Source organism: Mastomys coucha, unplaced genomic scaffold, assembly GCF_008632895.1.
Source record: "Mastomys coucha isolate ucsf_1 unplaced genomic scaffold, UCSF_Mcou_1 pScaffold15, whole genome shotgun sequence".
In the NCBI taxonomy this organism is placed as follows: Eukaryota; Metazoa; Chordata; class Mammalia; order Rodentia; family Muridae; genus Mastomys; species Mastomys coucha.
In genome coordinates this window covers 156,295,306-156,306,027 of record NW_022196897.1, presented here as the reverse complement: position 1 = coordinate 156,306,027, position 10,722 = coordinate 156,295,306, and the positions used below count along the sequence as shown (strand labels likewise).

At 45.5% G+C, this 10,722-nt stretch overlaps 1 protein-coding gene across 2 annotated transcripts in view; it reads left to right on the top strand.

Annotated features, from left to right (window-relative positions):
• Positions 1-235: 235 nt before the first annotated feature.
• Znf217 (zinc finger protein 217) overlaps positions 236-10,722 on the top strand; it is a 33,348-nt gene continuing 22,861 nt past the window's right edge. Inside the window, exon 1 of one of the 2 annotated variants that reach the window (XM_031372871.1) lies at positions 236-328. The gene's annotated coding sequence lies outside the window, so the exon portion shown is untranslated. Of the gene's footprint in view, positions 329-8,941; positions 9,043-10,722 lie in introns of those variants that run through there. The other variant, XM_031372869.1, reaches the window with a different exon arrangement.

Here is a 10,722-nt window from a genome sequence, read left to right as displayed (position 1 = left end):
CAAACAACCAACCACCAAGGGTGCAGGGCCGGGCTCTTCTCATCCTCAGTGTCGCCGCCCTACTTCTGACTAGAGCAAAGGCAAGCTCGAACTCCGGAAGTGCACGAGAACTGGTGTGCCCATTTCCGGTTGCCTGGCCCTAGCAGGTGCTGAGTGTGTGTGGGCCCCGCCCTAATCTTGCTTCCTTGCAAGCCCATTGGTAGGCGCCTTGCCGGCCCGCCCACCTGTTGGTATTTAAGGCTGAGCTGGCTTCATTCTGAACCAGTAGTTCGCAGGAGGTGCTTCGTGCGGTTGAGAGGACTGCTCCCTGAGGATCGTCCACATTAAGGTACAGCTTTCCCATAGTTCCACCTGCGTCGTTCAGGGTGGAAAGGCTAGATTAGGCAAGTCCAGACTTAAAAATCTGACACCGAGCCGTCGTCGTTGCGTCGTCGTAGTCGTCGTCGTCCTCGTCGTCCTCGTCGTCCTCGTCGTCTCCCCTCCGGCCCGCAACTAGAACAAGTCTATGGGTTTTACCCAGAATTGATGTCTTGGTGGGGGGGTCTGTGACCCTGGTCACTGGTATTTTGTGTCGTTTTGAGTACTAGGGCATTGAACCCAAGGCCTCCCCAGCCCCGTGTTCCTTTTCTATTTTAAGACAGGCTTGAACTCGTTCTATACAGTCCAGGCAGACCTTGGTTTTGTAATCCTCCTGTTTCTGTTCCCTGAGTGACTAGGATTATATTACCCATACCACTAGGCTAGAACCAGTGGTCTTTATGGTGGTGCTCGCTGTGCGTCCAAACCCTCAGGATAGAGTTTGGAGTGTCTCCAAGTACCCTTTGCTTCCAATGTGAAATGAGAGAATTCAGGAAGGGAGACTACATCTAATAGTGTAGGTCGGCAGGTAGGCAGTGAGACCTTGGTTTAGAACCCAGAAATCAGTGAAGTCAGTGGCAAGGGCAAACAAAGGTGTTCTAATAGGGGTGACCCCATACTTAGTTTGCTTCAAAGAGTATTTGATTTGATCTTGGAGACCTATTCAGGAAGTGGTTGCTGATGGTTATTCTCTATTGTCTTGAGGCCCAAACCCTTCATAATAAATTGCTATTGGTGAAATGATGAAATGCCACATGGCTTCATTCTTCTGTCAGAGAGCCCCAAACAAGAGAAGCTAGTCAACCAGAAAGTGGTGATTTTTTGTTTTTGTTTTTGTTTTTGTTTTTTGTTTTTTGTTTTGTTTTTCAAGACAGGGTTTCTCTGAGTAGCTCTGGCTCTCCTGGAACTCACTCTGTAGACCAGGCTGGCCTAGAACTCAGAAATCCACCTGCCTCTCTGCCTCCCAAGTGCTGGGATTAAAGGCGTGCACCACCACCGCCCGGCCGAAAGTGATGATTTTTATCGCCTACTTTCTTTTCTGTACAAGGTTATTTATTTATTTATTTATTTATTTATTATTGCCTGTTTTCTGTACAAGATTATTTATTTATTTATTATTTATTATTGCCTATTTTCTTTTCTGTACAAAGTTATTTATTTATTATTTGTTTATATTTGAGACCAGGTCTCATCTTGCTCAGACTTGCCTTGAACTCTTTATCCTCCTGCCTCAGCATTCCTACTCCTACTAGAACTATAGGCATTAATGGGATACTTGGCTTACTTAAAAAAAAAAAAAAAAAAAAAAAAAAGCAGAGGGAACATAGACTTTAAAAGGAAAACAGTGAAAGGACTCCCACAGTGGAAGAGGTTCCAAAGGTGAATACTTAGTATTTTTTTTAAGACAAGTTTCATGGCGTTCACTTGCTGTGTAGCTTAGGGTGGCCATGAACTCCTAACCCCCCTGCCTCTACCTCCCAAGTGCTGGAATTACAGCTGTGTGCCACTTGTAAGAGGAAACTTTCCATCCCTTCTCACAGCCTCTTGGCATCTGGGATTTCAAGTGTCCCCAAGTCACGATGTGGAGTTCACACTGGCATAAACCATGGTCCCAGTACATGTTTTTTTTTTCTTTTCCTTTTTAGTTTTTTTTTTTTGGTCTGGAACTCCGAGAGCTGCCTGCCTCTGCTGATGGGATTAATGGTGTGTGCGAACACAGCCGGCCATTTTGTTTCTTTATTATTAGTTATCCTAGTAGTAGTTGTAAATGGGACCTGAAAATTGGGCATACTTTCATACCTGAGTAGTTGCAGCAGTCAGAGATAGTCTATGTTGCTGTCAGAGGAAATGGTTCACTTAATAACTGAGCCAGTTGGTTACTCTGCTGTAACCATGGCCAGAAGGTTTCAGAAGGCTCCAGGCAGATGATACACATTGCCCTAGGTCAGTTTCCAACTGGTTTCCATGCCAGGCTGGTCTTCTTGTTCCTTGATTATTTGGTCCCTAAGTCTGGAACAGCATCTTGTCCCTGAATAGTAGGCAGGTCCTTGAAGGGGGATCGGCTTTCTTCTTGTTGTAGGTGGAAGGATCTCAACATTTAGATCTTTTAATCAGATTTAATCCATAAATGGATTTTCCTCCGAGTATGCAGGCTCTCTTTATTTAATATAAATATTTAAGCCCAGGTGTGGTTCACATCTATTCCTAGTGCTAGAGAGGCAGAGGCAGGTGGATCTCTTTGAGTTTCAAGCTAACCATGGCTGCATAAGGAGACCATTTCTATAACCTAGGATGACCTTGGACTTCTGATCCTCTGGCCTCCGCCTCAAATTCAGGCATGATGGGTGTGCCCCAGCTCACGTGATTTTTATTTGTATTCTGTTCTGAGTTTAATTTTTCAGATGATACATTTCCAGGAAAGAGTGTTGGCTTTTTTTGTGTGTGTTTTGCTTAATTATATGTTTACAGGCCACTAATTTTTAATTACATAGAGAAATCTATCTTACTTATCTTAATTATATAAGAAAGTTGAAAACACCACTGAAAGTGTTCTGATTTTTTTTCCTCTTTCTTGTTCAAGACTTAGTGACTTTTGTGGGGGTCTTTCCTCAATTCCCAGCGTTCGCAATGGTCTTGTGGTTTTCTTTTATTTTAGAAGGGGTACCTGTTTTACATCCATAGGTACATACAGCTTTCTGTAAGCAAACTTGGCAGACTTAGATTATTGGTTTAATCCTTGCCTCGGTGATCCAGCTGCATGGGATCTCTAGACTCTAATGTTGTTAATGTAAACTGCAGTTCGGACGTTCAGAGTTTTAAGATTTTCCCTGTTGCAGTGATACTCTGGACGACCCGTGTTTCCCTCTCTTACACGGCCGGGAGATACCAGGTGTCTTCGCCACTGTGCTTACTTGTGTTTAAATTTGATGAACATCGGCTTCTGTGAAAACGGAAGCTTCAGGCGGGCAGCGCTCTCCGCTGAGGCCAGCTGCGCTCTGTAATTCCTATCCAGCTTCGTTGCTTCGGAGAAAGAAATGGACTGTAAATATTTACTAAATGAATCAGGCTGGCAGGTTGGCTGGGGGAACAGTATAGCTTGGCATCTTGGTGTCCAGAGAGTGAACTGAGTCATGTTCTGGTGAAAAAGGAGCTTCTCATACAGGACAGACGCCCTGTGCTGACTCTGTGGCTGGGAGGAGCAAGGGGTCTGGAGGTGACACAGATAGAGGAAACAAGAATGATGGGATAAGGGGAGGGGTTTGGGAAGAGGTGTGGCCTGGGGGGATAGGAGGTTACTAAGCACCCTTGAGGGGCAAGCTGAAGGAAGTATAGAGGAAAGTTGGTACCTGGCTTGGAATTTTTATTTTATGTTTTTGAGACAGGGTCGAAAATAGCTCAGGTTGCTCTTGAAATTCCTGTGTAGCTGAGGCGAGACTTGAACACTAGGCTCTTGCCTCCAGCTCACTCTCTGTGCTGGCATTATAGGCCCTGGTTACCAGGTCCAGCTTTTGTTGTTTCTGTCTTTCTGCATACCTAGGGCTGGCTTTCAACCCCCTCTGTAGCTCAGGCTGGTTTCAAATTTGCAATCCTGTTTCAGGTGCCTGACACTGCAATTACAAGCCTGCCCTGCAACCCAGGACTTGGGAGACTGGTTCATTTATTGAGGAAGGGTCTCAGGGATCAGGGCTGTTTTGAACTCTTTTTTGGTTTTTCGAGACGGGTTTCTCAGTGTAGCCCTGGCTGTCCTGGAACTCACTCTGTAGACCAGGCTGGCCTTGAACTCAGAAATCTGCCTGCCTCTGCCTTCCAAGTGCTGGGATTAAAGGCGTGCGCCATGTTTTGAACTCTTGATCTTTCCCTCACTATCCTCCAAGGGCTGAGATAGCAGACGAGTGACATCATACCTGTCAGGGATACTTATTTATTGTTTTTGAGAAAATATTACATTTCTTTAGAGAGAGTGTGTGTGTATGTGTATGTATGTGTGCATATAAGTATGTATGTGTGTGTATGTATGTGTATGTATGTATGTGTGTATGTATGTATGTGTGTATTCTTGCATGTATGTATATTAGCCCACATTTGTGCTCTGGTATGCACATGGAGGTCACAGGACAAACTTTGTGAGTCCTGGGGATTTAACTCAGGTTGTCCAGTCTGGTTTGGCATCAAGTGTTATTCTCTGCTATTGTGGTTGTTTTTGTTTTGTTTTGTTTTTGTGTTTTGAGACAAGAGCTATCCTAGAACACACTCTGTAGATCAGGACGGTCTTAAATTTGTACTGCTCTTCCTGGCTCCGCCTCCCACTTTGACAGGCCCAAAGACTGGCACGGGTGTCCTTCCTGGCTGAGTTCTTTACATTTTAGAAACATTTATTGCCTTATATTCTGTAGAGAGCCCTGGTCAGGACCCCGATTTTTATGACCTTTCCTATCACTTCAGCTGCGCTGAAGGCTATGGTGGGAGTCATGACTTCTTGGTGTGCGAGTGTACTATTGCTGGGACAGAGTGGAGGAAGGGAAGGTGGTTTTCCAGAGCTCTCTGCCGCTGAATGTCCAGGAAATAGGGCATCAAATGTGTTTTAGACAGGGCCTGATGACATGCCTTGAATCCCAGCACTTGGGAGGCAGAGGCAGGTGGATTTCTGAGTTCGAGGCCAGCCTGGTCTACAGAGTGAGTTCCAGGACACCAAGTCTATACAGAGAAACCTTGTCTCGAAAAACTGAAAAAAAAAAAGTTTAGATGCTGGTGCTAACTAAGCAAAGATTCATTTACTACAAGAAAGTTACATTATTACCCTAATAAATAAATTCCACATCTGAGAAAAGATAAATAATAAAAATCCATATTAAAGCTTTTTTCTTTTTTTGGTCTAAGTCTATTATGTAGCTCTGATGTCTTAGGAACTCACTTATGTATTACATGTTACTACTTGATGTGGGTGCTTGGAATCTGACTGGGTCCAGTAGATTAGCAGCAGGTTCTTTTGTTTTGTTTTGTTTTGTTTTTTGAGACAGGGTTTCTCTCTGTATCCCTGGTCTCCCAGTGCCTCAGCAGGTATTTAACTGCTGCAGATATCTACCAAATCTAAGGTCTTCTGAGGATCCAGTTGGGAACTGTCCCCCTGATCCTGCCAGTGTCTGTTGTAGATTTTTATTCTAAAAGACACTGGGGACGCCGGGCGGTGGTGGTGCATGCCTTTAATCCCAGCACTTGGGAGGCAGAGGCAGGAGGATTTCTGAGTTCGAGGCCAGCCTGGTCTACAGAGTGAGTTCCAGGACAGCCAGGGCTATACAGAGAAACCCTGGGGACATGAGGCAGGACTGTGGTAGTAGCAGGCTTGAATATTGATCTAGTTGGAGCTGGTGTGTGCAGTCATCAGGGTGGGTGGCTCAGGAAATTTGGGGACCTTGGACTGGAGCCTCCAGCCCATTAGCATTCACCGATCTTCCAAACGGGGATGTTTTTATGAGCTGTTGGGATGAGGGAGATGGGCTGACAGGAAAGGGGTACCAGAGGCATGTGGACCAGAGGCATGTGGACACTGCTATGGAAAGTTGAGGGAATCTGAAGGGTGTGGGCACCAAACCACAGATGAGGGTTTCAGCTCTATGGAATGCTCTTGATGTGATGAATGAGATTGAGCTTTGATATTCTACTACAACCATGCTCAACCCCACCCCCAGGCCTCACCGGGGTCTGGTTAAGTCATTACTATATTATTTATTTTTTGTTTTTTTTTGTCTCTTCCCCTTCCCCTTAAATCCCTGGTCTCTCTGATTCCAGCTTTCAAGAGCTAGGATTATAGACACGAGCCGCTACACGCTGTACATTCCACGCCAGGGACTAGACCCCGAGCCTGTGCATGCTAGGCAAGCACCTTCCTGACTTAGTGACAGCTTTAGGTGCTGTTTTTATTTTTAATTTTTACTTATTATTATTTTTTTAACTCCTTGCTGGGTAGCATAGGTTGGGGGAGGAGTCCATGTTCTGGATTACACTCCCCTAGTCCTTGACAACAGAGGCGAATAACCACCTGCTTATTTCCGGGAAGGCAATCTTTGCTTCTGCTCTCCAGTTCCTTTCTGTCTGTCTCAAAGAGAGAAGCCCAGGAGGGACAAGGACCACTCTGCTTCCTGTGCCAGCTCAGGGGACCCAGGCACCTGGGCCAGGAGGTGGGGTTTGCTCAGACATGAAACATGCATCACTTCTGCAGATAATCTGGATAATTGCATTACCATTATTTCTTAGCATGCCCACCTCCTTTAACATCTTTATTTTTCTTTTGGCAGTACTAGGGTTGGAAACCAGGGCCTCTTGCATGTTAGGGGAGTGTTGTACCATTGTGCTGCATCCCCAGCCCTGTTTTGCTCAGAAACAGCAAACTCCTTCAGCCTCCTGAGTATTGAGGATTTTTGCATCCAGCATCATAATTAGTTCATTTGTCACTGTTTTTGAGACAGCATCTCATGGGGTCCAGGCTAGCTTAGAACTTGGTATGTATTAAGCCAGGTCATCCTTGATCCCCCTGCTTCTACCTCCTCAATGCACTGTCACACTTTTAATTATTGATTTATATAATCATTTTAATTATTAATTGATTGAGACAGAGGCTCTATAAACCAGAGTGACCACACTTGAGAGATTCACCTGCCTCCGCCTCCTTAAAGGCTTTTTCCTTCACATCCTTTACTTAGCCTTTATTATTTGGAGACGGTTTCAGGTTGGCCAGTCTGGTTTTGAACTTGTGATCTTCCTGCCTCAGCCTTCTAAGCAGCTGGGGTTACTGCCCTGAGCCAGCAGGTGAAGCTTAACCACACACACTTTTCTAGGTAAGGAAATTGAGCCTGAACAGAGATTAAATAATAGTTTAGGGTTATTTAGGATAATATTTAGGATTAGCTCTTAAGTGGTGGAGCCTGAGGATTTGAGCTGATTGAACAAGGATGTGCTTGCCCAGGCCGTCATGTCAGATGCCCCGGGAGAGAAGGGAAGGCAGGTGGGTTTTTTGTGTGAGTGAGAAGCAATGGTGGCAGACAGGACCAGTGGGAAGCCCTTGTCTGAGAAGACTGCTGGCTGATATGTGCAGGATTTCAAGTGAGGGTCCTGCTAAGACATGAGGCTACAAGAGCTAGGTGTTGGCCAGACCCAGAGGCGAGCCAAGCCAGCTCTGGAAGTTGTTCTCTCTTGCTCAAGGCAGTGGGAAACCACTGAGCAGGGTTTTGACAGGCTCTGCTCCTCACTGTGAAGTGTGCTTTGTTATGGATGGAGAAAGCGTGAAGGCCAAGCTACACAGAAGCTGAGAAACATGGACAGGGTCACAGTGTGTGACTGGAGCAGGGAACGAGACATACTATACCAGGCTGGGGCTAGAGGCACAGTAGTAGAGCTGAGGTTTGAACTATTTTTGAGGTGCTTAGGATCCATTCTGAGGCCCTTGGCCTGTTGGGTGAGCGCTCTACCACTTCGCTACATCTCCAGCTCAGAGTTGAAAATACAGCATTTGCTGATAGACAAATCAGCATTTGCTGATGTGTGTATATATATAATTTAATAGAGCTATTTGTGGGGAAGAAAGGTTTATTGATTATAATACAAGGTGGCACCATACATGCTTGACAGTACCAGAGTATTCCTGTAGCTTTAAATAATAATAATAATATTAAATTTTATATTAATAGCACAATTGCTTACATAATAAATAAATTAAATAGTCATCATCATTAACTGGTTCTTTGAGACATGGTCTGTATAGTTTTGGAAATCCTAGAACTCACTATGTAGACTAGGCTGGCCTCAAAGTCACAGATCTGCTTGCTTCTGTGTCTGCCTCCAGAGTGCAGGGATCAAAGACACGCACACACTGCCATGGCCTGCTGTTGTTGTTATTATTATTATAATAATTATAATAATAATTCTGAGACTGGACTATGAATTAGCCCAGGCTGGGCTCAGACTCACTGTTTGACTAAGAATGACTTTGAACTTTGACCTTTCTGCCTCCACCTCCCCAGTGCTGGCACTGCAGCCAAGGCTAGTATGTGGGCTAGAGATGGAAGCCAGGGCTCCTGCATACAGGCAAGCAGCGCCCGAATGGTTCCTCCTGATTTTGTCTCTTCTGAGGCAGGATCTCCAGCAGTCAGACTAGTCTTGAATGCCTTCCTGCCTCCAAAGTGTTTTGGTTTGAGAGTGTGAACAGAAAATGGTTCTCTTCCTGGAGATGGTGGCCATGATTGGATTTCAGTGCTTGTCAACTTTTCTCTGTCCTCCCTTGTCCCACTGGGAAAACCTGTTGAGTCAAGGAAGTTTTGAGAGGGGCTTCCCTGGGAATGCTCTATGTATAAATATTTAAGGCAGTTTCCAGGAACATTCTGAGAGAAGGCAACCTTGTGAATCAGCAGTATTGGGGAAGGGGCAGTTGTGTCTGTAAGGGGTAAACAAACTGTGGAAGTGGCAGATGTGCTTAGAATCAAATGGTGTTTTCAACCCAATCAAGGTTGATTTAGTCAATCAAGTCGGATTATATCTCAACCTCTATTTAAATTGAGCTTTGCGCTTAGCCCCTCCCTTCTTGGTTTGCTTGTAAAAACCAGCAATCACATCTCCTCCTGTATTGTTCCGGGCCAGGTGGACTGGCTGGCTCCTAGGATTTCCAGGTCCCAGCACCGCCTTCCCTCCTGAAAGGTAATTTCTGCCATCTACTTTTCTCTTAACCCTACTGGGTATTTTCGAAACGGATGACTTCCATGGGGTTGAAATTTAGGAAGGGAAAGTGGAGTGCCCTCCCTCGGCTTTGTTTGTTATCTCTCCTTAACTTAGTGCTTTCAGTCTCGGGAGAGTGCTGCCCCTGCCTCCCTCTCAGATGTCCTTTGTAGTTTCTAAATGCAGGTTCCGACGAACTTTTTCGGTTTCCTGCTGCCTGCAGTTTTTCTGGTTCTCGTGCCCTGTACACTGAGTTCTTTTGATCGTCTGCGCTGTTTCTGCTGCAGCTCCGGGGATTTCGTTCCCAAGCTGTTTCTCTGTATTTGTTCCACAGTGAAATAAATACTTGGGAAAGACTATATATTTCATCTGCACTTCTACTTAGGACTTAGTCTCAAGAAAGATGATTTCTGTAGATGTATATACAGAAAACCAGGCTTACTCTTGTTTTTGTTAGATTTTCGAATACAGGAAAGGATCTGGATAGAAAATCAGATGTTAGTTTAAGGAAGCGGCCTGCTAGCACTAAGATGAAATCAGAGATAATGGCGAGTGAGTTCATAAGCGCACTTTGGGAAATGTGTGTGTGTGTGTGTGTGGGGGGGGGTGTTTTGGGAACTGTGAAAAAGATCAGAGGTGGCTGAGGTTTGTCGGGATCACGAGGTGGATTGGGACCTGAGTTTGGCTACACGTGCAGAGATCCCAGCAGCAGGGACGGAAAAGCCCGGTCCCACTCTGCGTGGCTGCGTCCTCCAGCACCTGATTCCTTTAGAGGTAGCGCAGCCCGGGAAGTGAGTGATGGCGAGCTGGGCTCCGCGTGGGCGGGGCCAAGGCCGTGGAGACCAACGTTCGATTTTTCAGTTTCCACTTCGCTCAAGAGTGGGGAGTTCTTAGCTGCTTATTACGAAACCAAAGGTCCCTCGGGTTCTCCTGTGACTTTCCGACTTTTAATTGTGTCTAAGGACCCACGCTTCCCAAATCAATGCGAGGCACGAGCCTCCGAATTCTAAGGCAGGAATTTCGATCCCTCCACGTCCCTTGGAAAACACGGTGTGTGTTTGCAAGCTCAGCCGTCACTGGCAGAATTTTGCAACGATTTCCCAGTTTTGTTGGCACATCTCCAGGAGGGAAGGTTCTTTGTAATTCTTTGCTCAGACATCAGGATCTCACAAATCTCTTAGCAGATAGACCAGGGAAGGCAAATCTCTTTCAATTTTAAAAGCTACAACATAGTAACCCCCCCACCCCCCATTTGTGGTGGTGGGAGGAGAGAGATGAGAAACAGTAACAGACCATCTGATGCCAAAATGGCTTAACAGAGTATGGCTTTGTGAGGGCATGGAGAACTCCCCCCCCCTTCCTTTGCTCTGAAAATAACCCAGTAGCTACATGGTCTGAGAGCCCGAGTCTCATTGTTCTTAGCCAAATGATTGTTTGTCAAAATATTTGATTGTTTCCCTATTGCTGCTGAGAAGTTTGGACTCTCCTTTCTGTTCCATCTCCACACTAGGGTTTTTAACTATCAGCGCTATTGTGTTTACAGTATTCAAGGCTTCAGAGTGCAAAGGTTATCCATTAACATGTAGACTGAGGCTCAACCTCCGTCCACTTTACTTGGTCATAGTTTTCTTTGTTTTGTATCAAAGAGCCCCCCCACCCCCC